Source organism: Puma concolor, chromosome D2 (assembly GCF_028749965.1).
Source record: "Puma concolor isolate L17-30 chromosome D2, mPumCon1.1.hap2, whole genome shotgun sequence".
NCBI classification, from domain to species: domain Eukaryota; kingdom Metazoa; phylum Chordata; class Mammalia; order Carnivora; family Felidae; genus Puma; species Puma concolor.
In genome coordinates, this window is record NC_141677.1 from 85,573,817 (window position 1) to 85,594,159 (window position 20,343).

At 42.5% G+C, this 20,343-nt stretch overlaps 1 protein-coding gene and 1 long non-coding RNA gene across 8 annotated transcripts in view; one reads left to right on the top strand and one right to left on the bottom strand.

Annotated features, from left to right (window-relative positions):
• Window positions 1-20,343, top strand: part of MGMT (O-6-methylguanine-DNA methyltransferase) — a 298,750-nt gene that overhangs the window by 17,940 nt on the left and 260,467 nt on the right. For 2 of the 7 annotated variants that reach the window (XM_086681184.1, XM_086681183.1), the window contains one exon: window positions 12,332-12,583. The exons of the other annotated variants lie outside the window; for them this stretch is intronic. The gene's annotated coding sequence lies outside the window, so the exon portion shown is untranslated. The remainder of the gene's footprint in view (window positions 1-12,331; window positions 12,584-20,343) is intronic. 7 annotated transcript variants of the gene reach the window in all.
• LOC147576235 (uncharacterized) lies at window positions 581-2,309 on the bottom strand. The gene is made up of 2 exons (XR_015242033.1): window positions 1,130-2,309; window positions 581-801 (listed from the first exon to the last, which is right to left on the bottom strand). It is a non-coding gene; the product is annotated as an uncharacterized LOC147576235 (long non-coding RNA).

The window sequence follows — 20,343 nt, forward strand, 5'->3', positions numbered from 1 at the left end:
TGGCTCCAGAGCCTGTGACCTTTAGTGCACGGATTTTGTGACAGCTATTTTGCCTTTTGTCAGAAGGCTTTTCTGTTTGTTTTCTATTTCTTGACCGTATTTGGGTAGTTGTGGTTGCCAGAGAACCAGGCACTAAGAAAGTTAAGTATTCCAGGAAACGTAGGCTAAGGATAGCTTGTGCAAGCACGCATGAAGTCTGTCATTGAGCTTACAGACAGCCATGGTGAAAAGGGAAGTAGTTGCTCCCCAGTACTCATAGTACAGTTAGTGCATGAATAGCATCCATCCAGGAGAGAGAAACCTTTTCCTGTAGGAGGAATTTGTCCTAAAGTTTTGTTTTACTTTTTTTTAACGTTAGTTATTTTTGAGAGAGAGAGAGTGTGAGCGAGTGGGGGAGGGGCAGAGACAGAGGGAGACATGGAATCCGAAGCAGGCTCCAGGCTCTGAGCTGTCAGCACAGAGCCCGAACGGGGCTCGAACTCACAAACCACGAGATCATGACCTGAGCTGAAGTTGGATGCTTAAGTGACTGAGCCACCCAGGCTCCCCTGTCCTAAAGTTTTAAATAAGGGATAGTAAGCAATTTAATGTTGGCTTTTTTAAATGGCCAAATACAGGAATGGTTTTTGTATGATTTTTTTTTCCCCCTATTTTCTTGTGGATCCTTAATTTAAACCGAGGGTATCCTGTTGCTTAGGGAGCTCAGGTAGGTAGTGTTCCAGTTGTCTTCGTTGATTGCAGTGGCGATGTAAGAGGGTCAGGAGAGAGGGCCTTCTCAGGAGGCGTCTGTCACCCAGGAGTCTGTTGGAAGTCAGCGGACGAGTGTTGGGGGAGGGCATCCCTCCTGCTCTGCTCTGCTGGTTCCCGTGCCTTCTGACCTCTGGCACATGCGGCCCCTGAGAGGCACTAGCAGGAGACTGAAGGCCAGGACTCTGGCTGAGAGCTGTGGGCTTGGCTGGTCCTTGTCTGACCTTGAACAGAGCACTTGAACTTCCTGTGCTTCAGCTGCCCATCTAGCCCTTTGCGCCACCCACCTCCCGTGCTTCTCACTCCTGATGGCCCTGCCTCCTGGGCTTTGGTAACCCCTTTGGACCTCAAGGTGGACCAGCGGTGTTCTGAGTTGGCTCACCCGCTCTGGTAGCTTCTTGACTCTCCTGTGTCCTGTGTGTCTGCCTCTGTTTCCTGTGTTTAAAGGGGTTGCAGTGTTTCTGCGTACTCTGGATCCAGTCAGCGGCAAGAGTGATGTATAGGTGAGCCAGAGGTAGCAGGTACTGGGTAAGCTAGTAGAAGCGGGTTGACTCTGTTAAGAGATGTAAAGAACTCTGTTTGTATTTTACTCCAGAGGAGGACGGACCACTTCAGCTCCATACTGAGAGAACCAGAATCGGGAAGTCAGAGGAAATCACGGGCCCCTTGAACTCGGATTATTTTTCCCTTGTCACTGTTGCAGTTTTTAATGCGTGGCACTGCTAGAAACGTGCTCTGCTGAAGGCTGTCATTTTGGTGTTTTCACGCTGTTGAAGATGAGACTAGACAGAAGAGTGCATTCCTTCCTGCCAGAATTCACACACCACTGCTGTTAATACCCTGCCAGCCCAGACCTTCATCAATTAAATTTAATAGTGGTGATAACATTAACCCCCTGCATCGCTGTCTACCTGACTGTCTAGAGAGCTCTTCACAGCTCTGCATTTGAAAAACGAATAGACAGAGGCTGTCTTTTGTCCCAGGTTTCTCGGGTGGCAGTGCGAACGCTCAGCACATAGGCAGAGCTGGCCTGGTGGTTTGGACCGTGCTGCTCCCACAGCCACGTGCACGCCCGACAGAATAAAGGTGCGCCCTGTGAGGGACACGCAGGTTGTGTGGAGGATTTGCCCGTGCCCTCACTGTCGTCCACCCGAGTGTGAGAACCGTGGATGGCTGTGATGGCGTGGTGCTTGCCAAAATCTTCCTAAAACGCGCACTTTGCCTCCTACCATATGTGAATGACCAAGTCACTTCAGCGATGCCGCATCTCTGGAGTTGCTAGGGAAGTGAAGGGGGAAGTGTGTTCACTTAGGAAGTTTGGATTAAGTGCAGACTTTGCAAACGTGGACCAACCTGGTGTGCTCGTGTGCGAGGGAAACTGGCCGGAGTTTCATCTGAAATGATGAAGTTTTGAGAGTTTGTCTCGACATGGTATTTGCCTTTTAGTACAAGCACTCTTTGTTATTTTCTGACCACCAGATGTACGCCTTCAGGTTTTGTCAGTTTCCCAGTTTACAGAATTTCGGCTTCAGTGTTCTTTTTTGTAGTAATTTGATTGGTGGTTTTCTTTTTTTTTTTTTTTTTTTTTTTTTTAAATTTTTTTTTTTCAACATTTATTTATTTTTGGACAGAGAGAGACAGAGCATGAACGGGGGAGGGGCAGAGAGAGAGGGAGACACAGAATCGGAAACAGGCTCCAGGCTCCGAGCCATCAGCCCAGAGCCTGACGCGGGGCTCGAACTCCCGGACCGCGAGATCGTGACCTGGCTGAAGTCGGACGCTTAACCGACTGCGCCACCCAGGCGCCCCATGATTGGTGGTTTTCTGATGCAGTTTTTTTTCTCCTTTTTCTTTCACCTTTCCCACCCTCCCTCCCTTTCTCTTTCTTTCCTTCTTCTTTCCTTTTAAAATTATGTGTTGTTGTGGGAGCCTGGGTGGCTCAGTTGGTTAAGCGTCTGACTCTTGACTTTGGCTCAGGTGACGATCTCACGGTTTGTGGGGTTGAGCCCCAGAGCCTGCTTGGGATTTTGTCTCTTTCTCTCTCTCTGCCTCTCTCCTGCTTTCTATTTCTCTCTCAAAAGAAATAAAAGTAAACTTTAAAAATAAAATAGGGATGCCTGGGTGGCTCAGACGGTTGAGCATCTGACTTCAGCTCAGGTTATGATCTCATGGTTTGTGAGTTCGAGCCCCGCATCAGGCTCTGTGCCGACAGCTTGGAGCCTGGAGCCTGCTTCCGATTCTGTGTCTCCCTCTCTCTCTGCCCCTCCCTGCTCGTTCTCTGTCTCTCTGTCTCTCTGTCTCTCAGAAATAAATAAACATTGAAAAAAATTTTTAAAAAATAGAATAAAAATTAAAATTAAAAAAATAAAAATTATGTGTTGATACCTACTAAAGAGTGCATGAGATGTATGTAAGGCATGAAGCGCAGATAATGATCTGGGCACCCACCAACTTACTGCTGATTTAAGCATCTCCAGTCTTGGGGAAGTTATCTGTGCGCCTCTTCTCCTGTCCTGTCCCCCGCCCTCCCCTCTCTCCCTACCTCATGGTTATGGCTGTTCTGAAGTTTGTGTTTATTATTGTCTTGCTTTTTAAATTATGTATAGTTTCACCATCTGCCCAGCTACTTTTCAGCAAGATCTCATTTAGCGTGGCTTGTTTGACTTTTATAAAGAGCATATTATGCAGTCCAAGTGTTCCAAGGCTTGCTTTTGCTTCTGCTTGGAATTCCTTTTCCTGAGTTCTGCCCGAGTTGTGCTTGGCTGTGGTGTGTGGTCTGTACATCACAGCACATCGTTGTACAACTATGCCGCTGTTTCCTTATGTACTTTTCTATTCTCTCGTCCCTGGGCATTTGAATTGTTCCCAGGTTTTGTCTGCCACCCACCACAGCTATGATCACTCTTGTTTGCTGCTTCCACTGCACATTTATAACCATTTCTCCTTGCTGTACACTCAGGGGTACAATTATTGCACTGTCAATGTTCAATGTTACAAGACAATAGCTGTTTTGTAAAAATGGTTGAAGCAGATTAGACTCCTATCAGTTGGTGCTCATCCTTACCAAAACTTGGAAGTTACTTATTCATTGTTAACCTACTGGGTAGAAGATAATTATCTCATTGTGATCTTAATTTACATTTTTCTGATTACCAGTGAGTTTGAGCATCTTTTTGCTTGGCCGTTCATGACTCCTTTTGTGCAGAATGCCTGTTTGTACCCTTTTTGCCTGTGTTTCTATTGAAATATCCTTTTCTTAGTGATTTACAGGAGAATTTTTATCCTCCCAATTCTAGTCCTTTATCAGTTACCCAGGCTGCAATTATCTTCCCCCAGTTTGTGGTTTACCTTTCCATTTTCTTTATACTGCCTTTCTGTGGACAAGGGTTCTTAATTTTCATGTAGTCGAACATAATTGAATTTGTGATTCTTTTCCTTTATAGTTCAATTTCTGTACTAATACCACATTGTATTAATTACTGTAGCTTTAGGCTAACTCTTAACATTGGTGGCATAAGCCTTTCCATCTTGCTTGTCCATACAGATTTCAGGATCAGCTTGGCAGATTCTTAGGAGAAAGCCTTTGGTGTTTTGGTTGGAAGTGCTTGCATCTATAATTAATTAATTAATGTGAGGAGAATAACATCTTTAGGATATGAATCTTCCTCTTTAGGAATATGCTATCTTTCTCTATATATATTTAGGTCTTTTTTAGTGCCTGCCCACTTTTAATAGTTTTTTTTTTATGAAGAACTTGCCCATCTTTTGTGATATTTTCCCCAGGCCTCTAGTGTTTTTATTGCCGTTAAATGTGGTTATCTTTTTCTTTCTTTTTTTTTTTTTTTTTGGTAATCCTTTCTGTGTGATTCGTACCTGGAAATGCTATGTTGATTGTTGTGTGCTCATCTTACATCTGGTTTCCTTGCTAAATTCCTCTCTTTAATTTTAATATGCTCTATGTATATTCTTGGATTTTCTACAGGAACAATTGATCATACTACTGATGAATGATAGTTGGCTTCTTCCTTTCCACTCTGTTAATCATTTCCTTCTTTGACTTGCCATGTTGCTCTAGCTAAGACCTCCACGACCATGCTAAGATATGATCATAATTGATATACTTAACCTTGTTACTTATTTTAGAAAGAAAGCTGTTAATTTTTCACCACCAAAAATGAAGCTTGTGATAGGCTTTTGGTAAAAAGGAAGCTTCCTTTTCTGGTTGTCTGAGAAATGTTTAAAAATGATTAATAGGCTCTGAATTTTGCTGAATTATTTTTCCACATCTATTGAAGTGATTGTGTGATTCCCACCCCCCATGTCTGTTAACGTTGCATTTACTTTTGTAGATTTATTTATTTATAATTTTTTTAATGTTTATTTTTGAGAGAGAAAGAGAGAGATGGAATGTGAGTAAAGATTGGTACAGAGAGTAAGAGAGACACAGAATCTGAAACAGGCTCCAGTCTCTGAGCTGTCAGTACAGAACCTGATGTGGGGCTCGAACCCATGGACCGTGAGATCATGACCCGAGGCGAAGTCAGACACTTAACCAGACTGAGCCACTCAGGCGCCCTTACTTTTGTAGATTTATTAATGTTAAATCATTTTTGCATTTCTGAGATGAGCTTGTCCACTAAGCATCATCTGGGCTAGGCTTATTATTTTTTTGATTAGGATTTTTACATCCGTGTTTATAAATGAGATTACTTTTTTTTTCTTCTTTTTGTTCTTGTTCTTCTTCTAGTATCCTTGTCTGGTTTGGGTTTCAAGGATGAACTGACCCTGTGAATTGGTTGACAATTCTCTATATTTATATGATCATTTTATATGATCTTTAAAAATTTGGTACATTTTGCCTTTGTAACCTGGTATTTGTGGGAAGACTTTTAAAACTAGTGATTTAATTGCTTTCATGGTTGTAAGATTATTTTTTTTTAAAGCTCTAGTTAGGTTAATTATATGAAGCCAGGTTTTCAGTTTTTGAGGGAAAATAAATTGTTCCTAGTATTCTTGAGTATTTTAAATCTCTTTAATTATGTTCCCTGTTTTCATTCCTGATGCTGTTTGTTTTCACTTGCTCTCTTTTCTACTTACTGTATCTCATGTAGTGTTTGCCTGTCTTTGTAGTCTTTAGGAACCAGATTTTGACTGCGATCCTCTTTATTATGTCTTAGATTTAACAGCTCAGACATTTTTACCCAACATTTTCTAATTGTTCCTTATTCTCTGTCCTCTTTCTGAATTTCAGATTAAAGGCTTACCTTATGCTTTTTACCCTCTTTACTTTGTTGATTTTACATCGCATCACCTGTGTGGCTTCACGGTACTCTAAAAGTTGTCGTGGGTCACGTTTTCACTGTCAGGCCTGTTCAAATGTCTTAATTTTCATTATGATTTCTTTCTTGATGGTGTGTTGTTTGGAAATATTTTTAAATTTCAAGACATGGAGATTTTTATTTAAGATTTTGTTACTAGCTTTTGTGGTAGGTGAATACTAAGGTGGCCTCCATGGCATTTACCCCCTGGTGTCACCCCTGTGATTGCTGCTTATGTGGAAATGGGGATTTACACTTGCAGATGAGGTTACACATGAGTTGACCTAAAGATCTGGAGAGTGTTGGAGAGGTCCTGACCTGATCATAGGGCTCCATAAAAGCAGTGAGCTCTTCCAGCTGGTGGAAGGAGAGGAGGTCAGGTACACCGACGGGACAGGGTACTCTCTGTGGCTGAGGTGGAGGGGCCCGTGGGACAGGGTGCCCAGGGGTGGTGGTCACTGCCTGCCACCCTGCAAGGAAATGGAACTCCAGTCCTACAACTGAGGGAAGTGGCTTCTGCAGCAGCAGATAGACATGTGCTGGCAAGTGGATTCTCCCCAGAGTCTGCAGATAAGGATCCGCCTTGTGGACACCTCGGCAGGGTCTCTGAGACCCTGAGCAGAGGACCCAGGCAGGACCAGTGGCACTTCTGAAGTGAAGGACTGTCAGCAGACAGATGGGGGTTGGTCAGACCACTGGTCACAGTACATTCTTTTCCCAGCAACAGCAAATCAGTACACTTGTAATTGTACCACGATGGGCGTGTGGGGCCCGCTGATGCTGCTGCTTTTGTTGACTCTTGCATTACAGCCTCGTATGTGGAGGCTTTCCGCGTATGGTCCGCGTGTGTCTGTCTTCTCTCAGGATGTGTGTAGAACCCCACACCATATTTTTTCATTAATACCATCGGTATATTGTCCTTTCTTTTTTCTTGCTCAGTCTATCCAGTTTATTGATGACTTCTGGTTTTGCTGTGGTCTATTTTGTTCTTCTATTTTATGCTTAATTTTTATTTCAGGGATTTTTGCTCTTTATTTCCTTTCTTTTTTCTTTGTATTTGGTGTGGTGTTTTTATTTTTCAGATTCTTGAGATGGAAGCTTAGGTGATTTTCAGCCTCTCTTCTTTTATGATACACACTTGCAGGGCTATGCATGTCTTCCGAGTACTGCTTTGGCTGCATTCTCTAAGTGGTGGTACTCAGTGTTTTCATGTGCACTCAATTCAAAATGTTTTCTGATTCTATTCGGATTTCATGTCTAACCCAGGAGTATTTAGATGTATGTGTGTGTGTGTGTGCGCCTTTCCAAACATTTTTTATTGTTTTGTTTTGTTTTTTTTCCGGTTATCTTTTTGTCCGTGATTTTTAGTCTGACTGCACTGCACTCAGTGTACATAGCCTGTGTGACTTCAGTCCTCTGACGTGTGTTGAGACTTGCTTTGGAATCACACGTGAGAAGGGGTCTGCGAGTATGCCTTCTGTGGTTGTCGGGTGTGGTGTTCTATGTGTGACCCTTAACCAGCTACTCAGGAGTGTTCACATCTTTCGGAAGCTTCATGACCCTTTCATCTGCATACTCTATCAGTTACTGAGAGAGAGATGCTTTAAAATCTCAAATTATACTTTTAATTTTTCTGTTTCTTTAGGTCTGTCTTTTCCTTAATATATTTTTAAACTGTAATATTAGGTGGATACAGAACTGACTTGTTGATCATTATGAAATGTACCTTTATATTGCAATGAATACTTCCTGCCTTGGCATCTCCATTGTCTAGAATTTTTTTTGTTGTGGTGGTAAGACACATAACATAAAATTTACCATCTTAACCATTTCTTTCTTTTTTTTTTTTTTTATGTTTAATTTTGGGAGAGAGAGAGAAAATTGCGAGTGGGGGAGGGGCAGAGAGAGAGGGACAGAGGATCCGAAGCAGGATCCATGCTGTCAGCAGAGAGCCGGATGTGGAGCTTGAACTTACAGACTGTGAGATCATGACCTGAGCTGAAGTTGGACACTTAACCGACTTAGCCTCCCATGCATCCCACCATCTCAACCATTTCTTTAAAAAATTTTTTTTAATGTTTATTTTTAGTTTTGAGACAGAGAGAGAGACAGAGCATGAACGGGGGAGGGTCAGAGAGAGAGAGGAAGACATAGGATCCGAAGCAGGCTCTAGGCTCTGAGCTGTCAGCACAGAACCTGACGCGGGGCTCAAACTCACGAGCTGTGAGATCGTGACCTGAGCCGAAGTCAGAGGCTCAACCGACTGAGCCACCCAGGCGGCCCCCATCTCAACCATTTCTAAGTGAATAGTTCAGTAGTGTTATGTATATTCACATTGTTGTGTAACAGGTGTCCAGAACTTTTTCATCTTGCAAAACTAAAACTCTTGTACCCATGAAACACTCCCCATATCACCCTCTCCCTAGCTCTTGGCAGCATAATTCTACTTAATGTTTCTGTGAATTTGACTACTCTAGGTACCTCATAGAAGTGGAATCACACAGTGTTTGTCTTTTTGTGACTGGCTAATTTTACTTAGCATGGTGTCCTCATGGTACGTCCATGCTGCTGCATCTGTTAGAGGCTGAATACGATTCCACTGCATGTTGTAACAGGGTTCTCCAGCAGAACAGGGAATTTGTTATGAGGGAAAGATGATATAATATAGAATATAACATAACATACTGTAGTACTGTATATATAATGTGGCATAACATAACATAACATAACATAACATAACATAACATAACATAACATAACATAACATACATCCCTGGAAGACAGTCTGGGAAAGAGCAAATTCTCCCTTCCTTCACCTTGTTTGTTTGTTTGTTTGTTTGTTTTCTATTCAGACCCTCAGCAGATTAGATGAGACCCACCTGCCTTTGGGGGGGGGGGCAGTCTGCTTTACTCCGTCTATGGATTTAAATGCTAATCTCAGTTACAGACATACCCAGAAATAATGTCTAACCACATGGCTATATACCCATGGCCCAATCAAGTGGACACATAAAATTACATATCATATACGTATCTACCGCGTTTTCTTTATGCACTTATCCACTGATGAACGCTTGGGTGGTTTCCACCTCTTGACTCCTGTGAATGGTGCTGCTGTGGACATGGGGGTGCAAATATCTCTTCAAGTCCCTGCTTTCCCTTATTTCCAAAATATACCCAGATGTGGAATTGCTGGGTCATGTGGTAATTCTGAATTTTTGAGGGAACTCCTTACTGTCTGTAGCAAGTACGTAATTTTCCATCGCTCCCAACAACGTACAGGGCTCCAGTTTTCCCCCAGCCATCCTGGCCAATACTTGTTACCCTGCTTTTTTTAAATAGTAGCCATCCTGACAGGTGCAAGATATGCGTTGTCTTGCGTTAATATTATTATATGGGCTTTACTTTGGTCAGATTTGAATGGTATATCTTTTCCATCTTTTCCATCTTTTAATGTTCACCCTTTGTTCTTACATTTAAAGTGTATAAAGAGTATATAGGTTTTTAAAGTACCCAGTCTGATAAGCTTTAGTTGTTTAGTCCAGAAAGGCTATAATCGTCATCATTACTGTTGTTTTAAACATTTAATATTCATGCAGATTAATCACATACTGATTATTGATCAATTGATTGGCAAGTTTTGTTCCTTCATTACCACACTTGCATGTGGGATGATTTACTTCTGCCTGAAAATCTTTTTTTTTTTTTTTTTTTTTTAAATGCAGGTCAACTGGCAGTAGATAGAATTCATTTTTTTTTTTTTTAATTTTTTTTTTCAACATTTTTTATTTATTTTTGGGACAGAGAGAGACAGAGCATGAATGGGGTAGGGGCAGAGAGAGAGGGAGACACAGAATCGGAAACAGGCTCCAGGCTCCGAGCCATCAGCCCAGAGCCCGACGCGGGGCTCGAACTCACGGACCGCGAGATCGTGACCTGGCTGAAGTCGGACGCTTAACCGACTGCACCACCCAGGCGCCCCTAGAATTCATTTTTTAAAATGTTATTTTCCCTCGACTTAAACACAGTAATTTAACCCTTGTTGGCTCTTGAATTAGCAGCTATCTTATTTCATCATTTAAATACGTCCTACCCATTTTCTTCTGCTTTTCTAAAGTTTCTGCTGAAAAGTCAGCCATCAGTTGTGTTGTTGCTCCTTGGAGGCTAAGATGCGAATTTTTTACTCCGGCTGCTTTTAGGATTCTCTCTTTGGCTTACAGTTGCATTACACTTAGTTTTTATATTTTTCCTCATGTTTATTCTGCTTGGAGTTTGCTGAGCTTCTTGAATCTCTGGGGTGGTGTTACCTGGTTTGGAAAATTCTTGACTTGGTTCTTCACTTACTCTTTCTTCCCTGCACTCGACCCTCATCTTCTGTGTTCTTGTCTTTGCATCTGTCCTGTCTGTGCCGCGGTTTAGATGTTTCTGTGGACCCGTCTTGCCTCTCACAGACTCTGCGTTCTGCTTTGCCTGGCTTACCATTAATCCTATCCTGTGAATTTCCAGTTTCAAAGTTTGCATGTTTTGGTTATAGAATGCCCATTTCATTTTTCATATGTGTTTCAATTCCTTATTTATTTGTTTGTTTATTTATTTTAATGTTTATTTATTTTTGACAGAGAGAGACAGAGCATGAGCGGGGGAGGGGCAGGGAGAGAGGGAGACACAGAATCCAAAGCAGGCTCCAGGCTCTGAGCTGTCAGCACAGAGCCCGATGTGGGGTTCGAACTCACAAACCATGGGATCATGACCTGAGCCGAAGTCGGACTCTCAACCGACTGAGCCACCCAGGCGCTCCTCAATTCTATATTTAAAATTCTCTGGATTATTATTTTTTGTCTGATTTTCCACTTAGTTTTTTTTTTTTTTTTTTAATCTTGTTTAAGTTGATTTAGTTATTTTTGACAACACATGAGCGTGAGTGAGCAGGGGAGGGGCAGAGAGAGAGGGAGGCGCTCAAGTGGGTTCTGCGCTGTTAGCACGGAACCCCACGGGGGCTTGATCTCATGAACAGGGAGATCATGACCTGAACCAAAATCAAGAGGCAGATGATCAATCGGCTGAGCCACCAGGCACCCCCTGTTTTAAATATATTAATCATAATTATTGTAAAGTTCTTGTGTGCTGACATCAGTATCTTGGATATCCATTCTTCTGCTGGTATTTTCTGGGGTTTTTTTTTTTTTTCCCTCTCTTGGTTGTGTGGTACACATAGACACACGTGTGTGCCCACATACTATGTGCACACTCTCACACACAGGATAATTGTAATATGTGAAACAATCACAATTTTGTGTTTGACTTTTTCACCTGACCTTTTATTGTAAGTACGTATCCACATGATTGAGCTTTTGCCCACATTATTCCTAGAGATGGCATAGTGTTCTACTGTAACAGGTGGCATTCTTTTGTTGTTGGATATTTAGGGCATTTCCATAGCTGAGACTCTGTCCTAAAGAATCAATAAATTTTGTCACAAGGATGTTTAGTGGGGGTTTTTGAGAACTAAACCAAGTAGGGAAGATGTCCTAAGTCTTGGGTTGAGAAATTGTTCATCAGCCTCTTGCTTCTTGAATTCAGCAACTGTGTCTTACGGTTTTGGTTCTCCACTGGAGTTATGGCCATTTATGCGTGTCATTTCAGGCGTCCTGCATAAATGCATGTCAAGCACTCGCGGGGGGAGGGGGTATGTACTGGGGTGTGCTAACGACTATGAACAAGGCCCTGACCATGTGGAGCTTTGCCTCACCTTGGGCAGAAGCAAGCAACATGCTCAGGGGCACGCCAATGCATATGGCGGCCCCCGAGAGCTCTGGGCTCTTGGTTTATCAACGACATCAGCTCACTACCCCCTGTCTCAGTTTCCCTCATCGGTAATGTTGTCAGTGCTGTCACAGCCCTTTGGCAGTGATGAAAATGTGCGCCTGTGCCTTCCAGAATGAAGCCCCTAGTAATGGGTGCCCACTGGGCACTTGAAATGTGATGAGCATAATTTAGGAACTGAAGTTTTAACTCTATGACATTTTAATTAATTTACCTTTAAACAAGTTGTCCCATGTGGCTCACAGCTGCTGTATTGGACAGTCTGGCCTAGGTGGGGTCAGTGTTTACTGAATGGCATTCAGTGGCCTTTATATGCACTCCAATTCTGACATTTGGTTTCTTTGCTCATCTTTACTTTTATTTATTTTTATCATAAGTATTAGATACTCGTTTCTGTGTACGAACAGAGTACGTACTATCCCCTCTCTGCGCTGTTTTAACAGGGACATCATCTCCACGGGGAGAGTAATTTGTCTGAACAGGACGCTAAAAATATAAAGTAGGCCGAATTAGAGAAGAAGAAGAAGAAGGGATTTTACCGGAAAGTAGCTTGTGTTGCAAAACCATTGAAGTGAGCGGAGACATTGCCGACTGCACACACAGCCCCTGCTGTTAGCTCTGTGATTTTTCCCTTTGACCAAGTTTCCGATTTTCATCAAAATTAGCAATTAAAATTTACAATTCAGTTTTCTCTTGTAAGTAATTGCCATTTGTAAATGAGACTAGTTTCTCTTTGAATTTATGGTGCAAATAACATAATTTATATAAAGATCTCGATCCTCTGGGTCTGGGCAAAATAAATGTAGTATCTAATGCTGGAATTGGGCAGGGTTTTTGTGTGAATCTTAAAATATCTGCTTCATAAAAGTGGGTTAAGTTATTTTGGAAACTATAAATAGTCACTTGGTAATTGGGTGTTTGGGTTTATTTGTTATAACGGAGTGCTTATTAGAGTCTTGTGTGTTTTTACCCCATGGATCGGAAGCTTTTATAGGCCAAGTGCTAAGATGCACCTTCTACATTTTGCTTGCTGATTATGACTCATTACAGATGATAGATGGCCTACTCAGCTTTTCAATCCTGTTTGCTTGTAGAGAAAGAAAATTCTCATCTCTTTTGATCAGGCCTACTCTAAAATTCTGGACCCCTTTTGCGTACTAACCTTACACTATATCATATCGTCAGAAGAGAGAAATGATAGCACCGACATGCTCTCGGTCACAAGTGGATGGAATTCGGTCTGTCCTGGCTTATCTGTTTCCACCAGGGTTCTCCCTTTCTCCTGCGCAGAGCCTCAGCACATAGTTAAAATGACATCAGGACTTCATCAGGATGCAGGTTCCTGCGGACACAGCCCTGTGTCTGGTCACAGAGAATGTAATGACATTCCCAACGCCATCACCTTTTGCTGTCTGCCCTTGTCCAGCAGGGTGGTGCTGACAGGATTATGCCATGTTGTCTGTTCTGGGATCTGTGGCCTAGTTGCGTGGCCCTTTTTGGAGGGCACAGAGTGATGGGAGCAGCTTGTTTGTAGTTATTTGCCATTTGGACTCTTCCTTTCGATTGTATCTTCACCATTGTTAAGGGAGGAAAATCAGTCATTTGTTTCTTTGAGATCAAACTTTGTCACACGTGGAGAGGGGTGTTTTGTAAGTATTTAAAGGAAGCACAAGTGTCTGGATTTTCCGGTTGCTGAATCTCCCTCCAGCCCACCCACCTCCAGAAGCCACTCTGATGCACCTTAGTCCTGCATGTTTTTTATTTGCTTTTCTCTTGCGATCCAGTAACAGAAGTACATTTAAACATTTATGCATGTTTAATGAATGGCCACTGAGAGGAGAGACTACCTTTATAACAAGATTAATACCTTGGCTCAAGGGACATAACATTTTAGTAAAATCAAAATTTGTATAGTTATCCTCTCTGTGCTTTCAACCTCTGGCTTTCTTATAAAAATGTCTAAATAAAATACTAGTAGCCAACTCTGGCTCTTATTCCCATCTGTGTTATGTGCTGACCCGGAACCCACTCGAGGCTGTGACGTCTGGGCCAGGGTCTCCTGGTTTATGTCACATCAGCCTGTGCAACTGTGGCATATACGGTTATGTGCTGGTGCCAGCTGTCTCCATGGTTAGATGCTTCTGGAAAAAAACACAGGGAGAAGTATCCCCCCCCAAAGTAGTGTTTTGTATTGTTTTAAATAAACTCATACGTAGTCTTTCCCCTTTTAATTACTGCATTTTAATGTGGTAGTCTTGATGTATTTGGTTTTTTCTTTTTCTTTTTTTTTTCTTTGCCAAGAGAGGCCTATTAGGGTAGAAGCCATGAAACAAATATTCTGAATGGTTTCTAATTTTGAGAAGGAAGAGCTCCATTTCTTACTCTGATTTAAAATGTGATAGAAAGCTGCTGGCCAGCTGACGCTAATCTCACTTTATGATCTGTTTAACCTTTTCGTTTCCCAGCCCCGACTCACATTCCCCTCCCCAGACCTGATCCTGTACCAGCCAATGCGTGTCAGGAGCAAGCACACGGGGTCATGGCTGTGAACCCCAGGGGCTGTGGTAGGCTTTTCGTTGAGAACGTTAGTGTGCATCTGCGGGCCGCGGGCCGGCACAGGGGTGGGTGATGAGGGCCCTGTGATGCTTCTTGTCTTCCCAAAGCCCAGCTCCCCATTTCTCATCTGCCGGGTCTTTGGGGTCAGGGTAGACCCTGCATGTACACAGATGCCAGTGGAATGGGGTTTTTGGGGTTTTTTTTGACTCTTTATTTTGAGCAATTTCAGACTTGCAGAAAAGTTGCACAGACAGCACAGAAGTTTCTGTGCACCACACACCTAGTGTCGCCCAGTGTTGACGCCTTCCGTTACCTCGCGTGACCTTGTGTGGCTTCCACTGCCAGGGACCTAACCTGCGCTGCATCAGTGTGCAGATTAGTACTGGATGCTGCTACAGGCCTTGTTCATGCTTCACTGGGAGTCTCATTCACGTCCTCCTCCTGTCCTACTTGCTGTCCAGCCCAGGACCCCGTGTGGCATGTACTCAACCGTCTAGTCTTTGTTTCTAGCCTGTGACAGTCCCTCTTCCCTTGCTGGTTGTGACCTGGATGCTTTTGAAGGACGTCTGTCCCCCATTTAGGTTTGTGATGTTGTCTCCTGATCAGATTGAGTTTCACATTTTTGTTTAAAAAGAGCACAGAAGTGATGTCTCCTCAAGGTATCACACCATGAGGTATATGATGTCTACATGTCAGTTACTGGGAGCGTTAACCTTGGTCACTTGGTTAAGTAGAATCTGTCTCTCCAACTATAAAGTTACTGTTTCTGGGGTGCCCGGGTGGCTCAGTCAGTGGAGCATCCAACTTCGGCTCAGGTCATGATCTCGCGGTCCGTGAGTTTGAGCCCCGTGTCGGGCTCTGTGCTGACAGCTCAGAGCCTGGAGCCTGCTTCGGATTCTGTGTCTCCCTCTCTCTCTGCCCCTCCCCCGCTCATGCTCTGTCTCTCTTTCTCTCTCTGTCAAAAATAAATAAACATTAAAAAAATTTTTTTTAAGTTACTGTTTCTTCCTGTATAATTAATGAGTACCTTGGAGGAAATATTTTGAAATCACGTAGACATCTTGGTTCTCAGGCTTTCACCCACTAATCTTAGCATACACTGATATGTCTTGCCTGCAACAATTATTACTGTGTTGTGTGCCTGATGTTAATCTATTTTCTTAATTCTCTCTTCATTTGTGATTTGGAACTCTTAAGGAAGAGCTATTCTTTCTCTCCTATTTATCAGTACTAGAATGGACTCGTGGATACTCTTTTATATTGTGGGTTTTAGGCAATACTGCCATTACTTATTTGGTTACTCTGACAGCTTCAACTTTGGCTCTTGGGAATTCCTTGAGGTTGACTCCTGTATCTTTATGACATGCCTATCCTTCTTCTTGGCACTTTCTTACTTTCTGGTACCACATATAATCCAAGCTTAAACTGTATTTCCCTTGCCCCTGTCCTGGACTCAGTCATGTCCACAGGGAACCCAAGTGCCTCTTCCTGTAAGATGATACTTAGAAACCCAGATCTGGGCACTGGTGTGCTCATTGGTGCTGAGATGCTGTGCCCTTTGACCCCTCTCGGTGGAAGGGGCTGGGGATCTCCATGTGACCCATGCTGAGTATCATGATGCATCCAGTGTTTACTTCTCTGTACCTGTCGTCTGCATGTGTATTAAAAACTGTGAGTTTGTCTCAACACCTCCAATTCAATTCCACAGCAGGTTTCCTCTTAGCCTCTACCCTCCTCCGGTGGTGAGAACTCTGGCTCTTGTGCTCCATAGTGTACCCTCTGTGTAATGGGAAATAAACAGACTTTGAGAAGCTCGTGTCTGTCATTTCAGTGGGCTCACTAGTGCAGACATGGTCTGCTAGGCAAAATCCTGTTTGTGAGGGAGAGTATTTCCTATGCTTGCTTGGCAAAAAAAGTAGTCTACAGAATTCTGACTACTCATGTAAGAGTGGTTAGGAACTCAGGGTTGAAGCTGCATTAGAAGAGACAGAAAATGAAATATATTTGTTTCACAATAGATGGCATGTTTCCAAATAGAGGGACCAGCTAATTTGCTTACTTTTCAAATATCTCAATGTTGCATGTTGAGAAGAAATTAAAAGAAACCATTGAAGATCCTCTACTGTTAGTTTTATGTGAATAGTAATTTCCTTTTATAGTATTCTCTACTAATTTAGGATTTATTTTTGTTGTTAACCCACTTTATTTTCTTTTCATTCAGTTTTTTGTTGGATCGGTTCTTTTTACCTAAAGTGATTTCATTCTGAATCTTCTGTTTGTTAAAAACCGATATTAAAATTCATTACGTGCACGCAAAGCTCTTTAAAAGTTCTGATTGTACTTTAATATAGCAGGGGTGATACCGTATTTGTGCTTAGAGGTGTGGCAGTCAAAAGTTTGAAAGTATTCTGTGTCTTTATGGGTACTTTATGGTGTGTAGGATCTTATACCCAACTTCTGCTTCGTGAAATTTTCATTCTGGAATTGTGTTTACTGGTGGCAAAGGACCATAAAACTTAGCTGACAGAAATACAAACTTATTGTCACTTTTTGTCAGATGAAGATTAGAAATTGTTGGACATCTTTATGAAATGTCCAGATCTTGCTCTGGGGAGGGCAGAGCATTTAGATGTGTGTGCATGATTCCTTCTTTGCTGTGGTGGTCAGGCTAGTGTGCGGTGTCCCCGAGATGGCACAAGACCAGAGCCGCCTGTGCTGGATGTTTGGTGGTATTTGTTACTGCAGAATAGCCAAGCTGTTCTGACTGATACAGTGAGGACTGTGTTTGTGTCTGGGAGATAGTTACGAGTCTGGAAAAAGTGTAGGCTTTGAAGTATGTTGGAGTTGACCTTGAACACCCACCTATTACTAACGTGCTGTGCCCTTGGGCTGGTTACTTAACCTCTCAATCTGTTTTCTCATCTACAAGTAATTTGTTCTACCTTACATTTGCTGGGAGGAGTAAATGAGATAATGTATGTAAAGCACCTGGCCCAGTGCCAGGCATATGCAACTAATAAATTTCGTTCTTAGGCAGCTAGACCTTCTGATAGTCCGTTGGCACGAGGTCACCTCTGTAAAGGTGCAGAAGCGTTCTTTTTCTAGGATGTTAGCTTTTTGACAACAAAGGAAATAGATGATCACATGTTTATTTTATCTTGCCTTATAAAAGAGCGTTAAAACGAGGTGTGGACAATGTGTGCCAGAGGTGTGTGGTATTAAGGGGTAATTGTATTTCCCTAAAAAAAGCTGAAGCTGAGGTCCAAGGGGATTTCCCTTCTGTGGAGATGTGTGACTGGGGAATAGGCCACCTGCCTTCCTGATGGCCTGTGCAACTTCATTGCTCCCTGTCACCTGTAATTAACTTAGGGAGAAACCAATGTGGGGACTCATGGATTTCTCCCTTTATTCTTGTCTTTAAAATCAAGTTACGTCCTTTTTTTTTTTTTTTTTTTTTTTGAGCAACAAGCTTTTGAAGAAAATAAGGACTACAGAGCAGGTGTAGTGACGCAGTAATACGCTGACTGTGGGTCACGGTATTGCCCACACAGACCTGATGGAGATAGCCGATTTTAAAAGCAGCTGTGCCGAAACAGAACATAAAAGTGTATGTGGGCCAGAAATGCACTTTTTCTGTTTATGACTCTACTCCATATTTTACTTACATTTAAAACTGAGTTGACGAATATGAATACAGATATTTAGAGTTATTGTGAAGTCGTACTTGTTTATGTGCATGGACCATATCTTACAGTTTAAGCAGAGAGCAGTTAATGGTTTTACCCATACTGCTTGGAATTTCTTCTTTTTTTTTTTTTACCCTCCAGCTTCTGTTCTTTAGGTGTGTAGCTATTTTAGTATTATGAAGGATGATGGATGATGCCGGAAAGTTTCTTTGGAAGCACTTCTGATATTGTGCAATGCACTTGGGGGTCAGCTACACTTGACTGATGCATGATTTATCCCATGTCCCTGCCACTTCCTGAGATAAAGCTGCTGTTTTATCAAAAATGCCAGCAACTGTGATTTAGAATTTATAAACCTCCGTTTTCGAATAATTGTTCTGATTACTTTCTGCCTTGGCAATAAAATGATAAAGGTAATTGCACACAAATGTGAGATAGCACCAAAATACAATAAAATTAACGTGAATTAGCTTGACGTGTCGATGAGAAGTATTTATGAAATGTAGTGTTGCAATAAGGGAGGGCGATATTATAGCTCGAAGGTGAGTTATTGCCTTAATGTAATACTCCTTGAAATTTAAAAAAGAGACTCTTTCTGTTGAGGGTGATTGTGCTTTTGAAATTAAGTTGAAGTGATTCTTATAATTGGCAACAATAATGCATTTTGAAGGTAATATCTTTTATTGTGTTATGCCCAGTTGCATTACCTTTTATTTAGCAGTTTCTGGCTCCAGCTTTTCTAAAAGTCCGGTTGTAGCTGACTTGAATTCTGTTGGATCTAGGGGCTCAAATGTTTGACTGTCTTTTCAGTATTTCCTCTGGTGTGAATGTTAACCGATACTTTAAAAATATCTTATTAAATCATTTAGATACCAAAGGTTGAATGTTACAGTTATTTTTATCTTTAAAGAAGTTGAAGGAATGTTCTTACAAATGTGTTTTGTCTTCCTGCCTTTGCGTGCATACTGGGGATTTCCATCAGGGTCAGACCCAGTGACCCCATTAAAATACATGTAGTTTATAACCTTCCCTTCACAATCCTGAAATGAAATTTTTGGATCAAATCTACCTACATACACTATTAAACCTTGAAAATAAGATACAGTAACTGATAACACAATTATATGTGTTCAGAACAGAAATATTTGGGCGGACAGTAGAACAGCTGTAAACAGGTCCAGACGGTTTTATTTAATGGCGACTCCTGACTTGATCCGTGTTGATGTCAGTGCCGACATCTTTCCAAAATGGTAGACGACGTTTTGTAAAGTTCCCGAGAAGATGGAGTCCATGTTTCCCGTGAGCTGTAGGGTTCTTGTGTTCTCGTGAAGCCCTGTGTGTGGCTCCTGCACACTTCTGCGCCCTGACATGTCACATGAGGTTGTGCTTTAGATTTGGATTGCTGTTAGATTTGAGTGTGTTGCAGGACCTTTGAAAGTGTCGCAGGATGAGGATGACTGTGGTCCCACATGTTCCAGAACATTCTGCATTCCTGACTCCTGCCCTTGGCATGTTAATAGGTCTGGCAGTCACCGTGACAAATGAAAATACCTTCAGATGACCAGCACCCCCTTGAGAAAGACGGGCGAGGAACCCCGCTTCTGAAACCTTGACCCCAGCCAGGTTGCGGTTAGATGGGCACTTCCCCGGGTGACCTCCTGATGCGGGGCCTGCGCCATCTTGCGTCGCCAGGGCAGCCCGAGGTGAGGTTTCTGCGTGGGCAAGCCTCCCCCTGGGCGAATGCTTCCATCACCTGCCCCTTGCCGCCACCCGGTCTCTTCGTCCTCAGGTTTGTGTGCCTAGGCGTGTTTTTTTGTTCTTTCCGACTTGGTGACAGAGTTTCTAGGACTGGTGGTTTGTGTGACATGTAGCAGAGACCAAGGAAGAAGGTTTGGAAACTGAGGTCGATTTTGGAACGTGTCATTGACGGAAACAATCAGTGTGTGCCTCCTCTTGTTGCTTTGGGAGGGGGACACTGGTCTGCCGTTTTCCCGGAGAATGAAAGTATTGTGAGCAAACATGCCTAGGGCACATGGAGTAGAATTTTCTTAGAAAGGCATAACCAGTGGGATTTTTTTCCAGAAACAATGGAATTTATAAAATAAAGTGAAATAAGGAGACTTAGTGGTAGGTGGCATCTCTTGTAAGCCCTCTTCTGTTTTCTTGTCCGTCGGTGAGCTGCACACTGGTGTTAGCTCCTGGGCTCCGTCCGT